This window comes from Macaca mulatta, chromosome 10 (genome assembly GCF_049350105.2).
Source record: "Macaca mulatta isolate MMU2019108-1 chromosome 10, T2T-MMU8v2.0, whole genome shotgun sequence".
Classification (NCBI taxonomy): Eukaryota; Metazoa; Chordata; class Mammalia; order Primates; family Cercopithecidae; genus Macaca; species Macaca mulatta.
In genome coordinates, this window is record NC_133415.1 from 110,265,345 (window position 1) to 110,281,095 (window position 15,751).

Sequence of the window (15,751 nt, forward strand, 5' to 3'; positions counted from 1 at the left end):
CTGGCCTGGCTTCTATCAGAGTCCTGTAAAAATAGGCTGCCTCTGGCTATTTTGGGTCGTGAAAAGCCATGGGGAGACACACTGTTCTGAGGAGGACCGAGAAGGGAACCCAGAACAGCTAATCCAGAGGGAGATGGAGGCCCCCGAGCAAGCCCAGCTGCTCTTCCAGCAGAGAAGAGTGTTGCTGAAAATTGCAAATTAGCAGCTCTATGTAAGAATAATGGCACAGTGCACATGCAAATGTACCCCTCCACACACACACACACACACACACACACACAGCACTCCCTCCTGTCTCTGCCCGGGCCACTGGCCCACAGAAGTTTGCTTGCCTGGCCCTGGGACATTTGAACTTGGCCCTGGGATGACTTGGCTGGGGGTGGGGTGGGAGGGATTGCTTGAGGAGAGTCTTGCGTGGCAAAGGGCGGCCAGATTTCTCACTGTCAAATGAGGCATGAGGTTCACTTTGAACTCCTGTCTCAGCTAGGTGGAAAGTTCTACCTTCCATGCAAAGAACTCTTCCATGAAATGAACTCAGCCTCTCACAGTCGCTTTGTTTAAAGCTGATTTAAGAACATTTTAAATGAAAACGGGGTGCTAGAGTCCCCCCACCAGCTCACCTGGGTTCAAGTTTACATATTCGCTTCCTGATCCACCTGGGTGCATCTGGTCTGTCCAGGGGCCTTAAAGTGACAGGAAGAATAAGGAATGTTGTCAAGAGTGCAGACAGCTGGCTGCTGGCACCGTCCTGAGGTGAACACAACGGCTTCACAGCTTTGCTGACCAGAGTGTGAGAGGCGATGCTATCAGCGCCCTGGGCCCTCAGCCTTCCTCCTGCCAGTGAGCCTCTTTCCCCATCTGTGACATGGAACAGGACCTACCTCCCAGGTGACTGTGTGGATTCCATTAGATGAGGGCCGAAAGGGTTGAGCGCAGGGCTGGGTTAAATCAGCTGAACCCGCAGGCTGCACCCTTAACTTAGCCTCTCAGCTGAAGATTTCGGTCATTTTAAATAGTCCTTTGTTATCTGAAAGGGCTCTGGAATTCTGCACCCACAACCTCCTTCCCTTCCCTTTTCTCTTCTCTTCTTCCCCTCCCCTTCTCTCCCCACTTTTCTCTCTCCTTAGGTGAGGTTCCTGGAAGTGGCATGAATACATTTTGCAGGCCTGGCTCCAAGGACAACCAGCCAGTCTCCTTCAGGGGGCTGTGATCTCTGTGGGAGGGGTGGGGGCCGACGGTCCCTGACCTCTCAACATCTGCCCAACATCCGCCTGACCCTAGCCGAGTCTCACCTGCCTTTTGGACCGGAGCCTCCCTGCCCGTGCACAGGAGCTGCTCAGCACCCACAGGCCCAGGCGGGTGGCAGCACTGGTCCTGTCCCCTGCTCAGGAAGGCGAGGCTGCAGCTGCTGGGGTCTTGCAAAGGGGCTGAGTTAGGAACCCCCATCTAGGGCAGGAGAGAAGCCTTAATTCTCCGGGGCAGTGCAGGGAGAGCCACAGCCTACTTTCCCCTCCCTCCCTCCCTCCCTTCCCTTCTCTCTCATTTTCCCTGCATCCTCTCTCTCTGCCCTTTCCTTTCCTCTTCCCTCCCCTCTTGTTTCCATTTCCCCTCATGTCCAGGGCAGGCACAATTGTGCTGGCCAGGTGCCCAGTGGGGGTTTGGAGCGGGGGTCGTTTAGCTTCTCCTGCCCCGGGAATCTAAACTGTAGGGGGTGGGAGCTGGTAACAAGGATTCACGTTTCTGGGTTGACCTCACTATTTCCTTTAACACATGAGTCCAACATGGCCGCACTGGTCGATGGAGATGGAGTGGCAGCTGCCACACTCCCAGGGTCTCCCCTCTGTCTCCAGGGTGATGCTCGGGTGGGTGAGGATGGGAGATGGGCTTGGGGCCTGCAGCCTCCCCACAAAAGCCAACTGTCCAGAATTCGGAGGCCAACAGGGAACAGTCCCCTGCCCTGGCCCAGGTGTCAGCCTTCTGAGTGGGCCCGGGGCGCCTGGGCTATGCGCCCCCAGAGGTGGAGCTGCCCCCAGGATCACGGGGACATCCTGGCTTGGGGGGACCATTCTCTCTGTGAGGGCTGTCTGGAAGAGCAAAGGCGTCTGGCCCTCACCTCTCCCCCTCCCTGCGAGGGAGTCACGAAGGAAGTTCTGGCTGCCCAGGCTGCTCTTTCCAAAGGACACTTCCAGAGCCGGGGCGATGCTGGATGGCACAAGAGCAAGGCCTACCCAGGCCCCTCGGCCTCCCAGTCAGTGGCTTGTCCCCTCTGAGCCTCTGCCTCTCCCCTACAGGGCAGCAGGATGGACTAGGTGGGCCCTCAGGGTGGGCGCTAACCAGGGCAGCCACGGTGGTACTTCTGACCTTGCAGAGGGGCCAAACTAGACTTCAGCAGAGATGGAGCAAAACCACCTGAGCATGCGGGTCAGAGCCTGGGCTTAGGGATTAGGTGAGCACCGGTTGGAATCCTGGATCAAGGTCCCATGGGCAAGCGTGGCCTATAGTCCTTAGGCCTCCTTTCCACACCTACCCCAGGTCCTTGCTGTCCCCTGCCTGGAATCCTTCTCTCACAAGACTCTCCTTTTGCTCAGTTGTCAAATTCTCTCAGCACCCCCTTAAGAAATGATTAACTCACCCTCCTCTTCCTAGAGCTCCCTGCTCCCATTGCTGCGCTTCGTCCACAGCACGGACACCCTCTGCGCCACCTGCTATTTCACCAAGTCCTTTAGACAAGGACTCCATCCCTTTTATCCCTTGCACTTAGAATAGCACTTGGTACACGGCAGGCGTTCCATAAATATTTGTTCAATACACTTAATAAATGGGGGCTGGAGCAGTGGCCACACCTGTAATCCCGATACCTTGGGAGGCCAAGGAAGGGCCATCGCTTAAGCCCAGAGGCTCAATGGCAGCCTAGGCAACATAGTGAAAAAATTAAAAATTAGCCAGGTGTGGTGTTGGGCACCTGTGGTCCCAGCTATTTGGGAGGCTGAGGTGGGAGGACTGCTTGTGCCTGTAAGTTCAAGGCTGCAGTGAGCAGTGATCACAACACTGTACTTGATATGGTTTGGTGGTGTCCCTAGCCAAATCTCACCTCGAATGGTAATAATCCCCATGTGTCAAGGGCAGGGCTAGCTGGAGATAACTGAATCGCGGGGTTATAATTGAACAGTATGAGTTCCCCCATACTGTTCTTGTGGTAATGAATAAGTCTCACGAGATCTGAAGGTTTTATAAATAGGAGTTCCCCTGCACAAGCTCTCTTGCCTGCCGCCACGTAAGACAGGACTGCTCCTCATTTGCCTTCTGCCATGATTGTGAGGCCTCCCCAGCCATGTGGAACTGTGAGTCCATTAAACCTCTTTCCTTTATAAATTACCCATTCTTGGATATGACTTTATTAGCAGTATGAGAATGAACTAATACAGTACTCCAGCTTGGGCAACAGAGTAAGACACTGTCTCTAATAATAATAATAATAATAATAATAAATAATGATAAATGGTATGGCTTATGGTTCATCACCAATAGTGGAACCACATTTTGATCCTGCATCCGAGTTGCCAGAACTTTCAGGTACCCATGCAGCAGGGATTTCCCATCTCTGGAATAAAGAGCAGGAGGAAGATGATCACTGCACAAGCAGCCGGGGGGCCTCACAGGCTCCTACGTCTTGGGAGTGTACAGAGAGAAGGAAAGGAATCCGTGGACTCGCCCCTACTGCTCTGTGAAGGACTGACTGAGTTCGGGAAGCTTCCACAAGCGTCCAGGCAGCCCCTCAGCTCTTCACAGCAGGAAGCGGATGTGCAGACAGCCGTAGCTCATTGTCGCAGCCTGGCATGTTTCATTAGTGGTTTCACAATCCACATGCTGGCCCTCTCTTCCTCTCTGCCTGCGGGGGACACTGGGGAGGTGAGTTCTACCTCACAGCCTTGCACATCAGCTCTGTCTGCTCCACGTTGCCTGAGCTCTGGCTCCCAGGGAGTGTCTGAAAATGCCCTGGCCAGAATCCCTGAGGAGCTGTAGCAATCCTGAACTGGGCCTTATCCCAGAGTTCCCGTGTAATTCATGCAGGTGTGGCTTGGGCACTAGCAGTTTTTAAAGTTCCCTAGGGAATTCTAATGCACAGCTAAACTTGAGAATTGCCCTGTTAATGGATCTTCGCTAATAGAAATAATATTAACTATCCTTTATGAAGTTGCTTCTGCCTGCTGACGCTTCTTCGCAAATGTCTCAAATCGAGCTCCCTCTGGGGGCCTGGCAGGGCATGTAATTGGAAGAAGTGGACTGAGGGAGAGACAATAGGGAAAAGCTGGGACTGTGGTGAACTGGGGAACCACGGCCTGTCCCAAAGGGGCAGCCACGGCTAAGTGCAGCTGATTGTCAACACCCCAGAAAGCAGATCCAGTGGGTAAGATCCTCCTATCAGTTAAGAGAAACAGGAAATTTGAATTTTAATGTGAAATTTGCCAGCTAAAAAATATTAGCAACTCATGGAGATTGGATGGGAGGCGAATCATGCTCATTGCTTGGGTGGAGCCTGTGGGTGGCCAGTTTGAGGCCCTTGCTTCAGGTCCATTATATTTTTTCTTCACTGCAATGTCCGTGGGAGTTAGATATTTCTTATTCTCTTTTTAGAGGCGAAGAAACAGACTCAGGGAGGTAAAATGGTTTCAAAAGCTTGCCGAGGTCGGCAGAGTAACAGCTCCCAAAGATGTCCATGTTCTAATCCCTGCAACCGTGATGTGCTGCCTTCCACGGCTGGGAAATTGAGTGGCACATAGATCTAGCGTTGCCGGTCAGCTGCCTTTCAGAGAGGGAGGTTATTGTGGGTTGCTGGGTGGGTCCAGTATAATCACAGGGGTCCTTTAAATGTGGAAAAGGGAGGTAGGAGGGTCTGTGTCAGAATGAAAAAGACAAGACCAGTCTTTTCTGGCCTTGAATATACAGGAAGAGGCTATGAACCAAGGAATGCAGGCTTCTAGAAGCCAGAATAGGCAAGAAAATGGATTCTTCGCCATAACCTCCAGAAGGAACGCAGTTCTGCCAACACCTTGATTTTAGCTCATCTTAGACTTCTGACTTCCGGAACGATAAGAGAATCACTTTGTGCTGTTTGAAGCCACTGAAGTTGTGGCAGTTTACAGCAGCCCCTGGAAATGAATGCACCTACCCAGCTAAATAAGAGACAGTGTCAGAATCTGAACTCAGGCCATCTGACTGCAGAGCCTGAGCTCTGAGCTAGTCCCTGAGCATCTGAAAGTATGAACACACCAGAGGGCCTGGATTTTCTGGTACAACCCTGATCTCAATATCTGCTTCTCTGCAGGAGGATGAGTTTGGGGAAGTACAGCCTTTGGCCTAGGGGACAAGAAGGGGATTTGCTCATCAAGTTGCTGTCTACCCAATAGCTGTTGAGCCCCCATGAGGCAAGGACTCTTAGACGGCTCCAGGATCCGTTCTTCCTATAGTAACAAGCCCCTGAGTGTCAGCAGGTGGAGGCCCAGAACGCACCCTCCATTTCCCACCTCCCTTGTGGTTAGTATTTGGAGATGGTCCTGTGGCTGGCATCAGGCCACTGGGGGGTACTCTTAGAGGCACAAGGAGGGCCGAGCTGGGGGTGAACCATCCTGGACCATGCAGACAGGGCACCATTTCTGGCACTTTCTGGCACAATTTCTGCCATTTTTTGGCAGCAGCAGGCCACAGTGGGATCTTAGAAGGGTCAGCAGTCGTGGTGGGAGGGGGAGGCTGGCATTGAGCCTTTACTAGAAGCTGTCTTTGAAACATCACATCTTTCTCTCCCAGAAGGTCTGTCACTTGAATATTTTCCTTTATTAGTTAAATGAGGTTTGGCTACAAGGGGCAGAAAGCAAAACAAGCAAAAATCACAATAGCTTTTAAAAAAAGAAACTGAATTCTCCTGGCATATTTTTATTTCCTATAAAAATGAAGTCTGGGGCAGCATTCCAGGGCCAGGAGGAGGCTCCACAACGTCTTTAGGGTGACTCACGACTCTGCCATCCTTATGGTCCAAAATTATTGCGTGAGCTCCAGCCATCACATCTTCTTTCCAGCCAGGAAGAAGGAAGGAACAGAGAAGGATGTCCCCTGTTCCTTTGAAGAATACTTTAGAAAACTTCCGCTCACCTCCTTGTGTCATGAGGCCATACCTCACTGCAAGGAAAATGTAGTCTTTATCCTGGGTGGCCATGCAACCCCCTGAAAACTGAAAACTGGGGGTCTTACAACTTGGGCAAGAGAGAGAGTGGATAGTGTTGTAGTCGGCCCGGTCAGGTCTGTTCTGGCTACAGGGAGGAACTGAATGGAACATCATTCCATTTAAGGAGATTGGCTATGCGTTCTCGGGCAAGTCACTTTTTTTTTTTTTTTTTTTTTTTTGAGACGGAGTCTCGCTGTCTTCCAGGCTGGAGTGCAGTGGCGTGATCTCGGCTCACTGCAAGCTCCGCCTCCCGGGTTCACGCCATTCTCCCGCCTCAGCCTCCCGAGTGGCTAGGACTACAGGTGCCCGCCACCGCATCCAGCTAATTTTTTGTATTTTTAGTAGAGACGGGGTTTCACCATGTTAGCCAGGATGGTTTGGTCTCCTGACTTCATGATCCGCCCGCCTCGGCCTCCCAAAGTGCTGGGATTACAGGCATGAGCCACTGTGCCGGCCCTCGGACAAGTCATTTAATCCTTCTGGGCCTCTTTTTGCTCATCTTCAAAATAACTAAAATCAGATTAAATGGTTTTTAGTGTCTTCTTCAGTAGAATCCTTCTATGGGTCTAAGAATTGTCTCATTTTTAGCCAAAGACCATATCAAGATGTAGAGACACTGGTGGGTACTGCCTGAGTGGGGTATCTTCTGTGTCAGACTGACCAGGCTTCAGGTCCTGAGGGGCCCTGGAAAACGTCCTTCCTCCTCTGAGCCGGGTCCCTCCTCCTGGCCAGACTCGGGTGAAGGCTGTGGACGAACTGACTGTAAAGTTCCCAGCTTGCCACTCACCAACTCCAGCAACGCCAGCAAATTACTAACATTCTATTAATAAAATCAACAGAGGAAATGCACCTGTTTCCTATTGCTGCTGTAACAAATGCACAAAGGTAGTGACTCAAACACCACACATTTATTCCCCTCCAGTTCTAGAGGCCAGAAGCATGAAATAGACTCACAGGGCTGAGGTCAAGGTGTCCGCCGGGCTGTGTTCCTCCTGGTGGCTTTTGGGGAGAGCCCATTTCCTGCTCACTTGGGTCGGTGGCAGAATTCAGGTCCCAGGGCTGTGGGAATGACCTCTTTGGAGGGTCAGAAACAAGCCCCTGGGATTATATTAGGCAACAGGTTGGATTCAGTTTTAGGAACAGAATTGCCATTTGGAAATTATGCTCCAAATTCTGCTAGATCTGAATTTTTTTAAATAGCCAGTGCAGACACAGAAGGGTAGCTGTGAGCTGGGGTGGCAAGGAAACTTTGGAAAGCTGTGTCCATAGCATCCTCCTTCTGTGGACCCCGAGGAGACCTCTGGGCCCATCTGGCCCCCCCCGCCCCGCCCAGCTTCAGCTGTCGTTGTTTCAGGCCTGTCGGGGGTCCCTGCCTCCCTAGCTTGTCTCTGTCCCACTCCCAAGGCCATTCATTCTTTCTGGCACGCACGTCCCCAGACACGCCCCCTCCCACCCAAGGCCCAAGCAAGCACCTCACAACCCTGATCCCAGCCGCACCAGAGGACAGCATGGAATCTGGGAGTTAAACACCAAATGGCCAAGGGTGGTTTTTCCGCTGAGGCCTAGAGCCGAGGGGGCCATCAGCACCCATACTCTGAAGGCAGCTGGGGGCAGATCTGGGGCAGTCGAGTAGGTGGGCTTTGGCATCACCCTGCCCAGGCTCAAATCCCAGCTCCACCTTGGAGCTGTGTGACCTAGGGTATGTTTCTTAACTTCTCTGTGCCTTGCTTTTGACATTTGTAAAAGGTGGATCATGATGGCACTTTGCTCCCAGGGCAGGTATGAAGATTACAGACGAAATCAATCCAACATAATTGGTGTAAACTGCTTGGCTTAAGGGGTGCCTGGGACATCTCACAGGGGCTCTGGTAACTGCGATTCCTGTTATGACCATGACAGGCGACAGCAGAACGCCCCACCCAGCTCTCATCTCAGTTGTATAGGCCGTGGGCTCCGCTTGGCCGTGTGTGGTGTGGGGAGGGGCACCCTGCTTTCTCCCGCCGTTGCAGTCCCATTCTCTTTCCTAAGGATTCTCTTTTCCTTTTTTTTTTTTTTTTGAGTCAGAGTCTCGCTCTGTTGCTCAGGTTGGAGTGCAGTGGCACGATCTTGGCTCACTGCAACCTCCACCTCCTGGGTTCAAGCGATTCTCCTGCCTCAGCCTCCCAAGTAGCTGGGACTACAGGCATGCGCCACCACACTCGGCTAATTTTTGTATTTTTAGTAGAGATGGGGTTTTAGTAGAGACAGAGTTTCACCATGTTGGCCAGGATGGTCCCGAACTTCTGACCTCAAGTGCTCCACCCTCCTCAGCCTCCCTTCTCTTTTCCTTTTACAGCCCTTCTGAGACATCTCTTCTCTGGCATTTCATTCACTCCCCGCTGCACCCTGGATGCCTGTTCACAGCTTGGTCCAGATTTCTAGAGCTGCTTTTAAAGGGTAGGTGCCACCCAGTGTTGCTCCCTGTAATTCCCAGGTCACCTTGCAGCCACAGTGAGCTTGTCCCCACTCTACAGACGATAATAATAATAGTAACAATGATGATAGGAAACACTTGCTTACCACTAATTAAATATGAGGGTCTGTACTAAGCGGGTGTCCCTGAATGATCTCATTTCAAGATCTCCGGAGTCACAGAGGCAGCCTGTTTCCAGAGAGAGTAACTGAGGCACGGAGAGAGGATGAGGAAATGAAGCTGGGAGGCGGTGACTAGCTTGGTGTTCCTTACAAATGGGAGGCGGTGGCTGGAATAGGCCAGGCTGGCCTGACTCAGAGTCCAGCTCTAACTTCTGTCACTGGATTTAAACCGACATTCTAGAGTTTTAATTTTCCCTGAGCAGACACTTCCACACGTGCTGGACACATTTGGAGGTGGACAGAGATGAGGCAAAATTAAACTTCTTCGAACTGAGTCTGGTTGCTCTGGGTAGAGGATCTTGCAAAACTGCCTTGCTTTGCTGAGAGAGACTTCGGTGATGAAAGACAAATATTCTGCCGTCTAAATCAGGTGCAGGAAGTCCCGCGCTGTGAATTGTGCTGCTTAGAAATATTGCTAGTTATTGGGTTGCTTTTACCATTTGGTAAGGAATTTAAATCCCCCATCAAATAAATGAACTGCTATTAGTTTACAAGAAGGGGCTTGGATTTCCACTTCTTTCTAAATAAAGCCTCAGGAAGACAAAAGGGACATGGGGGAAATTGCAAGTAAATTTTTTGGTGTGCTGTGCTCATAAAATTCCAGGACGCATGCAAACGAGGGTGAAGATGGTCACACGGATAAGAGCTTAAACTCGCCGAGAGCCTGCCACTGCCAACACACTTTAAAAAATCAAATATATGAAAACAATAAACTTTATAACGTAGCTATGGTAAATGGAAAACATGATCATTTGCCAACAACAGTAATAAAAATAATGATTATGATTAGTCACATATTTTGAGCATTTACTCTGTGGCAGGCACAGCTGTAATGTTTTAAAACTGATGTTATCCAAATTAGCCGGGCACGGTGGCCCACGCCTGTAGTCCCCACTACTCGGGAGGCTGAGGCAGGAGAATCGCTTGGAACCCAGGAGTCAGAGGTTGCAATGAGCCAAGATCATGCCTCTGCACTCCAGCCTGGGCAACAGAGTGAGACTCTGTTTCAAAAAACAAAACAAAACAAAACAAAAATCTGACGTTATCCTTTGAAACTGGTACCATTGTTTCCATTTTACAGATAAAGAAAATGAGGTTAAATTCTTTTTCTGGTATGTTAACAATAGGGGTATCCAACGAAGACATGAAACTTGCTTCATCCGTTGTTTCTGAGACGGAGTCTTGCTCTGTCACCCAGGTTGGAGTGCAGTGGCGTGATCTCGGCTCACTGCAAGCTCTGCCTCCTGGATTCACACCATTCTCCTCCCTCAGCCTCCCGAGTAGCTGGGACTACAGGCGCCTGCCACCACGCCCGGCTATTTTTTGTATTTTGAAACCCCGGCTAGAAACGGGGTTTCACTGTGTTAGCCAGGATGGTCTCGATCTCCTGACCTCGTGATCTGCCCGCCTTGGCCTCCCAAAGTGCTGGGATTACAGGCATGAGCCATCATGCCCAGCCTCACCCATTTTTAAAAAATGTACCTGAATTGCCATGTCCTCCTCCTTTCTTCCCTTATTTCACCTATTTTCATCCTTAAAAGTTTAGAAACTTGACGCAGCGGCACCCTCCTTGCCTAGGCTGGGACCCTGTTCCCCACCCACCCTGTGGCTCCAAAGTGCCCACCACACTGTGCCTGTTGTACTGAGGAGGGCTGGGACAGGACCCACTCACCCGCCTTCCCAGTGTGGGGCACAGAGTGGGTTCTCAGCAGACACTTGCTGAACAAATGAATGAGGGAATCAGTGAATGAATGAATAAAGCAAATGCAGAAGTAAATTCAGATTCAAAATCCACCAGCAGTGTTTCGCTACGATTTCAGTGATCCCTGTCTTTGGTTTAGTAGCGATGTGTCTTTTTAAGGCCCTAAACTACTTTCCTAAAATGAGGATATTAGGAGGGGGCGGCAATGCTGGACGTCCCCCAGGGACTGTTGCAAGGATTAAACCAGTTAATATGCTAGTGTATCAGAACAGTGCCTACCCAGAGCAAACACTCAAAAATGTTAATAACAGTAATGATAATATTTATTTATTTATTTATTTATTTTTATTTTATTTTTAAGATGGAGTCTCGCTGTATCACCCAGGCTGGAGTGCTGTGGTACGATCTTGGCTCATTGCAACCCCACCTCCCGGGTTCAAGGGATTCTCCTGCCTCAGCCTCCCAAGTAGCTGGGATTACAGGTGTGCACTATCACACCCAACTAATTTTTTAAAAAAATTTTTAATGTTTTTTTTGAGATAGAGTCTCACTGTTGTCACCTGGGCTGGAGTGCAATGTCGTGATCTCAGCTCACTGCAACCTTCGCTTCCCGAGTTACAGCAGTTCTCCTGCCTCAGCCTCCTGAGTACTGAGATTACAGGCACCTGCCACCATGCCTGGCTAATTTTTGTGTTTTTAGTAGAGACGGGGTTTCACCATGTTGGACAGGCTGGTCTCGAACTCCTGACCTCAGGTGATCTGTCTGCCTCGGTCTCCCAAAGTGCTGCGATTATAGGTGTGAGCCACTGCACCTGGCCTATTATCAGTTTATATATGAGATATATTATATCTACCTATCATTATCGTTTATGACAAGTGATAAGGTTTCCTATGTACTGTAGCACTGTGAGATTTTACTTTAATATAAATGCATTTGATTTTAAAAAGTGAGTTGGAAATAAGTAAATGTCAGTGCGGGTGAGTCCTAGATAGGATCCCAATCCCGAGGTGGTGTTCAACCCCTGGGTGTAGGATCTCAGGTGAAGGGTTACTCAATTTGGGGCAGCTTCCCTAAGCCATGATTGTGCCATATGCATGGCTGGCAGCCTGGATGTCAGTGTGGGGAGGCCCCAGCCCTAGGAGGAGGCTGAGGCAGCCTTGTTTGGGACCCCAGGTGTGCCTCCAGCCATCTTCCCCACAGCCCCTTCTCTGAGCACGCAGCCTTCACCCCAGACCCGGGCTGGTATTTTTAGCACACAGGCACCCTGCACGGCCCTGTACACTCTGACCAAATTTAGAAATCTCAAGAGATCTTTGCGCTTCTACGCCTTCAGGAAGAGCAATGAATGAAAAGCTCCCAGTCTCCAGTTTAGCGAGAGCAAACCCTCCTGTTTTCAGGGCTCTTTCTGGTAGGGAACCCCAAGCTTTACTGCACAGTGAAAAAAAGCCAGGCGCAGAATCCTGTGTGTGTTTTGGGTCTACGTCAGCAAACGCAAAGCAACCCCTGCACCGTGCACGTGTGTCTGAGTCGGCATAGCCAGCAGCCGGGCGTGGAAGGAGCCCCCGCAGGTGGGGGAGGAAGGAGCTGTGGAGGCGATTAACTCACCCTCATGAATATTACCGTTTCCCCTGTTAAACAAGTGTGTATTACTTCCGAAATCTGACAACCCCAAGCACCAAAAGGTTTAAAAATATCTCCAGATTGTAAAGCCTCCGACAGAATGCTGAAACAGGATTGCACAGTTTTCGACCAGGAGCTTCTGAGGTTGTGGCGGACCCTCCATGTTTCTGACTGCCGGACAGTCACAGCCCTCTGTTCTCTAATGCCACCGGATGTTCCCTGGGACTCCTGTCCCCAGCTCTGGTCCACACAATGCTGCCCTCCACCTCCAGACCCGGGGGAGGGGAGTGGCCAGGGCCGAGCAAACCGAGCACTGTATGGCCACTGGCTCAGGACATCTCTGGGATCCAGAGGCCAGAGACCTTCTGCTGGGATCCCCAAGGATCCCCAGGGACCCCCTGGGACTGTTGTCCACCTCTGTGCCAGCAGGAGAGGAGAGCCTCGCTAAGACTGGAGTGACACGAGAGGGCGCAACCAAGAGCAGGCAGGGAGAACAGAGTGCAGGCGCTGCCTGAGCCCCTGCCCTGGGCTGTGTCGGGGGAGTTACTGTGGAACTTTCTGTCTCTGCAGGCTCAGCAGGCAGCGGTGTGTGCCACCCGGTTCCGACCAAAACGAACCCACAAACGCTGACGGCGAGATTATTTGCATATGTGTTGTTAAATATGGCCAATATTAAAATTAAATGATACAAATGTATAATTAAAGGAATTATATTAAAAACAGAGATAATAGCTCCTCAGGACACATCACTCCCTAATTAGCATACTGCACTTCACCATTCCCGAGGCTCTTGGGGTTGCCACCTCTGCTGCATTTGGGGGAAGGAAATGCTTTAGGTCTAGATGTGCATTCCTGTGCGTCCTCTAGATAGCAGGAAATCCACCAGCATGGAAATGGGCAAAGGCTACAAACAGGCATCCCCCCAAAGCCGTTGCTTCCCAGCAGGCCTCTGAGAGAAGCCCTGTAACACAGGCAGCGGGGCACCTGCTCTGCAGGACCCCAAGCAACCGGAAGGAAACGGGAAGGAGAGGGGAAGGAGAGGGGATGGTCTTCGGCATCCTTACAGTGCGAATCACATTTTCTCTTCCCCGTTTCCCTGGTAGCTAGGAAGGGCATTCAATGAACATGTATTGATTGGCTTGAGGAAATCGGGGTCCTAGAAGTCTAGGGCTTAATGTCACCTAGCGGTGGGGCAGGAAGTGGGACACAGTTTTAATTTGACTCCGGAGCCCTGGACTAGCCTTGCAATTGGCACTTCTTGTGCAGTGCTCACGGACAACTCAGCTGAATGAAGGCCCTGCAGGTGGCTGGACAGAAATGCCCTGTAGCCTGCATCCCTCACGTTCAAGCCTTCTGTTTTGAGCACTCATTTCTAAGTGGCTTGCAGCCTTGCAAGATGAGTTTTGGAAGTGCACGGCTACAGTACTTAAAAACACAGAGTCCTGAGTTGAGGCAGGTCTGCCCTTTCCAGTTAGTTTCCAATCCTTCTGATTACAAAGAGGTTTCTTATTTAGGGGTGAGCCTGACTTTCACACTCGGGCAGGCTCCACCAGCAGCCTCCTGTGCTCCAGTCTCCAACAGAAGTTAAAAAAACAAGGAGGGTTCAATGCATTCACTTTGGGGGATCCCTCCTACTTATTAAGAAAATGATTTTCCATTTTTGGTAACAGTAGAGTTTTCTTTTAAAATTATTCAAGTAAATTTGGGGAGCAAATGCTACAGATAGTTATGCAAGGCATCCTGAGCTGATGGGCAGTTGTTGGATTTGACGGGAAAGCAGGGTCCAGTTCAGTTTCCCAGAGAACGCGAGGCCTGGTGCGGGCAGGGAGGGTCAAGGAAGGGAGGAGCCCAGGGTCCGGCCCTCAGCCCCGCTCAGGGAAGGCAACTGCCTCAGAAAATGCTGGCTTTCATATGTCAGGGACAAAAAGGACCCTTTTTTCTCCTCTTTTTTTAGTTACAAGGAAAGCTTCGAACCATTTATTTATTTATTTATTTTGAGACAAAGTCTCACCTTTCGCCCAGGCTGGAGCCTAGTAGCCGGATCTCAGCTCACTGCAAGCTCCGCCTCCCGGGTTCACGCCATTCTCCTGCCTCAGCCTCCCTAGTAGCTGGGACTACAGGCGCCCGCCACCTCGCCCGGCTAACTTTTTTGTATTTTTTAGTAGAGACGGGGTTTCACCGTGTTAGGCAGGAAGGTCTTGATCTCCTGACCTCGTGATCCGCCCGTCTCAGCCTCCCAACGTGCTGGGATTACAGGCGTGAGCCACCGCGCCCGGCCCTTGCTTTGAGCCATTTATAAAGACAGGCTCGCTGACTTACGGGAAAGTGGGCTTCTCTGCTGTCATTTACTAACTCGTACACGTTAGCTCTGTGTTCCCACCTGAATCTCATCTTGAATTGTACTCCCATAATTCTCACGTGTTGTGGGAGGGATGTGGTGGGAGATAATTGAATCATGGGGGCAGTTTCCCCCATACTGTTCTCAGGGTAGTGAATAAGTCTCATGAGATCTGATGATTTGATCAGGGGCTTCTGCTTTTGCATCTTCCTTATTTTCTCTTGCCACCGCCATGTAAGAAGTGCCTTTCACCTCCCACCATGATTCCCAGGACTCCCCAGTCATGTGGAACTGTAAGTCCAATTCAACCTGTTTTTCTTCCCAGTCTCGGGTATGTCTTTATCAGCAGTGTGAAAACTGACTAATACACTGACTGTCATGTGTCTGGACGTGCGAACAGTCCCTAAATGGGTGAGAATCATGTGTTTCTGCTATACTCTGTTTCAGCAATGCAAGTCTTGGGATGGATTAGATGAATCTTTTTTTTTTTTTTTGAGACGGAGTCTTGCTCTGTCCCCCAGGCTGGAGTGCAGTGGTGCAATCTCGGCTCACTGCAAGCTCCGCCTCCTGGGTTCACGCCATTCTTCTGCCTCAGCCTCCCGAGTAGCTGGGACCCCAGGCGCCTGCCACCACATCCAGCTAATTTTTTGTATTTTTAGTAGAGACGGAGTTTCACCGTGTTAGCCAGGATGGTCTCGACTTCCTGAGCTCGTGATCCGCCGGCCTCAGCCTCCCAAAGTGCTGGGATTACAGGCGTAAGCCACTGCGCCTGGCCTGAATCTTAAGTAATAAGAACAAAACCAGTCTTCAGAAAACTTTGAGGGGTTCCAACAGCATTTACCATGGGGCCTGGTGAAACACGAGCTTTGTTTTGCCTGGCTGCTGCATTGTGGAAGGATGGAACAGAGCAGGAGGGGGCATGACTCCAGACAGGTCGGGAACATTCTCAGAGCTGGGCCCCTGGATGACCCTCCCCTGGTCAGTACAAATACAGAGCCCCACCCTGACACATGATTTCAGTTTGTCTTCTGTCACGTTCTGGCGACGTCTCAATAGTGCTGTGGTCCTTGGGGCATGTGCACCAGGAGTGGGGGGCTTTCGCTCCCCTCTGAGGAGATGCTTTCTCTCTCCAGTGTTGATTCATTCTCATTTAATTAAACTTCAAGTTTTAAAATGAGAACTGTCCAACCCAAGTGTCCATCAATAGATAAACAGATAAACAACATGTGATCCCCC

The 15,751-nt window shown here is 50.6% G+C and overlaps 1 long non-coding RNA gene across 2 annotated transcripts; it reads left to right on the forward strand.

Annotated features, from left to right (window-relative positions):
• The first annotated feature begins 415 nt into the window (after window positions 1-415).
• On the forward strand, window positions 416-13,043 carry LOC114670626 (uncharacterized). Of its 2 annotated transcripts, none has more exons than XR_013400063.1 (3): window positions 416-3,341; window positions 8,556-8,656; window positions 10,918-13,043. It is a non-coding gene; the product is annotated as an uncharacterized LOC114670626 (long non-coding RNA). The 2 variants fall into 2 exon arrangements; XR_003720328.2 differs by lacking the exon at window positions 416-3,341 and adding an exon at window positions 3,373-3,909 and having other exon boundaries at window positions 10,918-13,042.
• The last annotated feature ends 2,708 nt before the right edge of the window (window positions 13,044-15,751 follow it).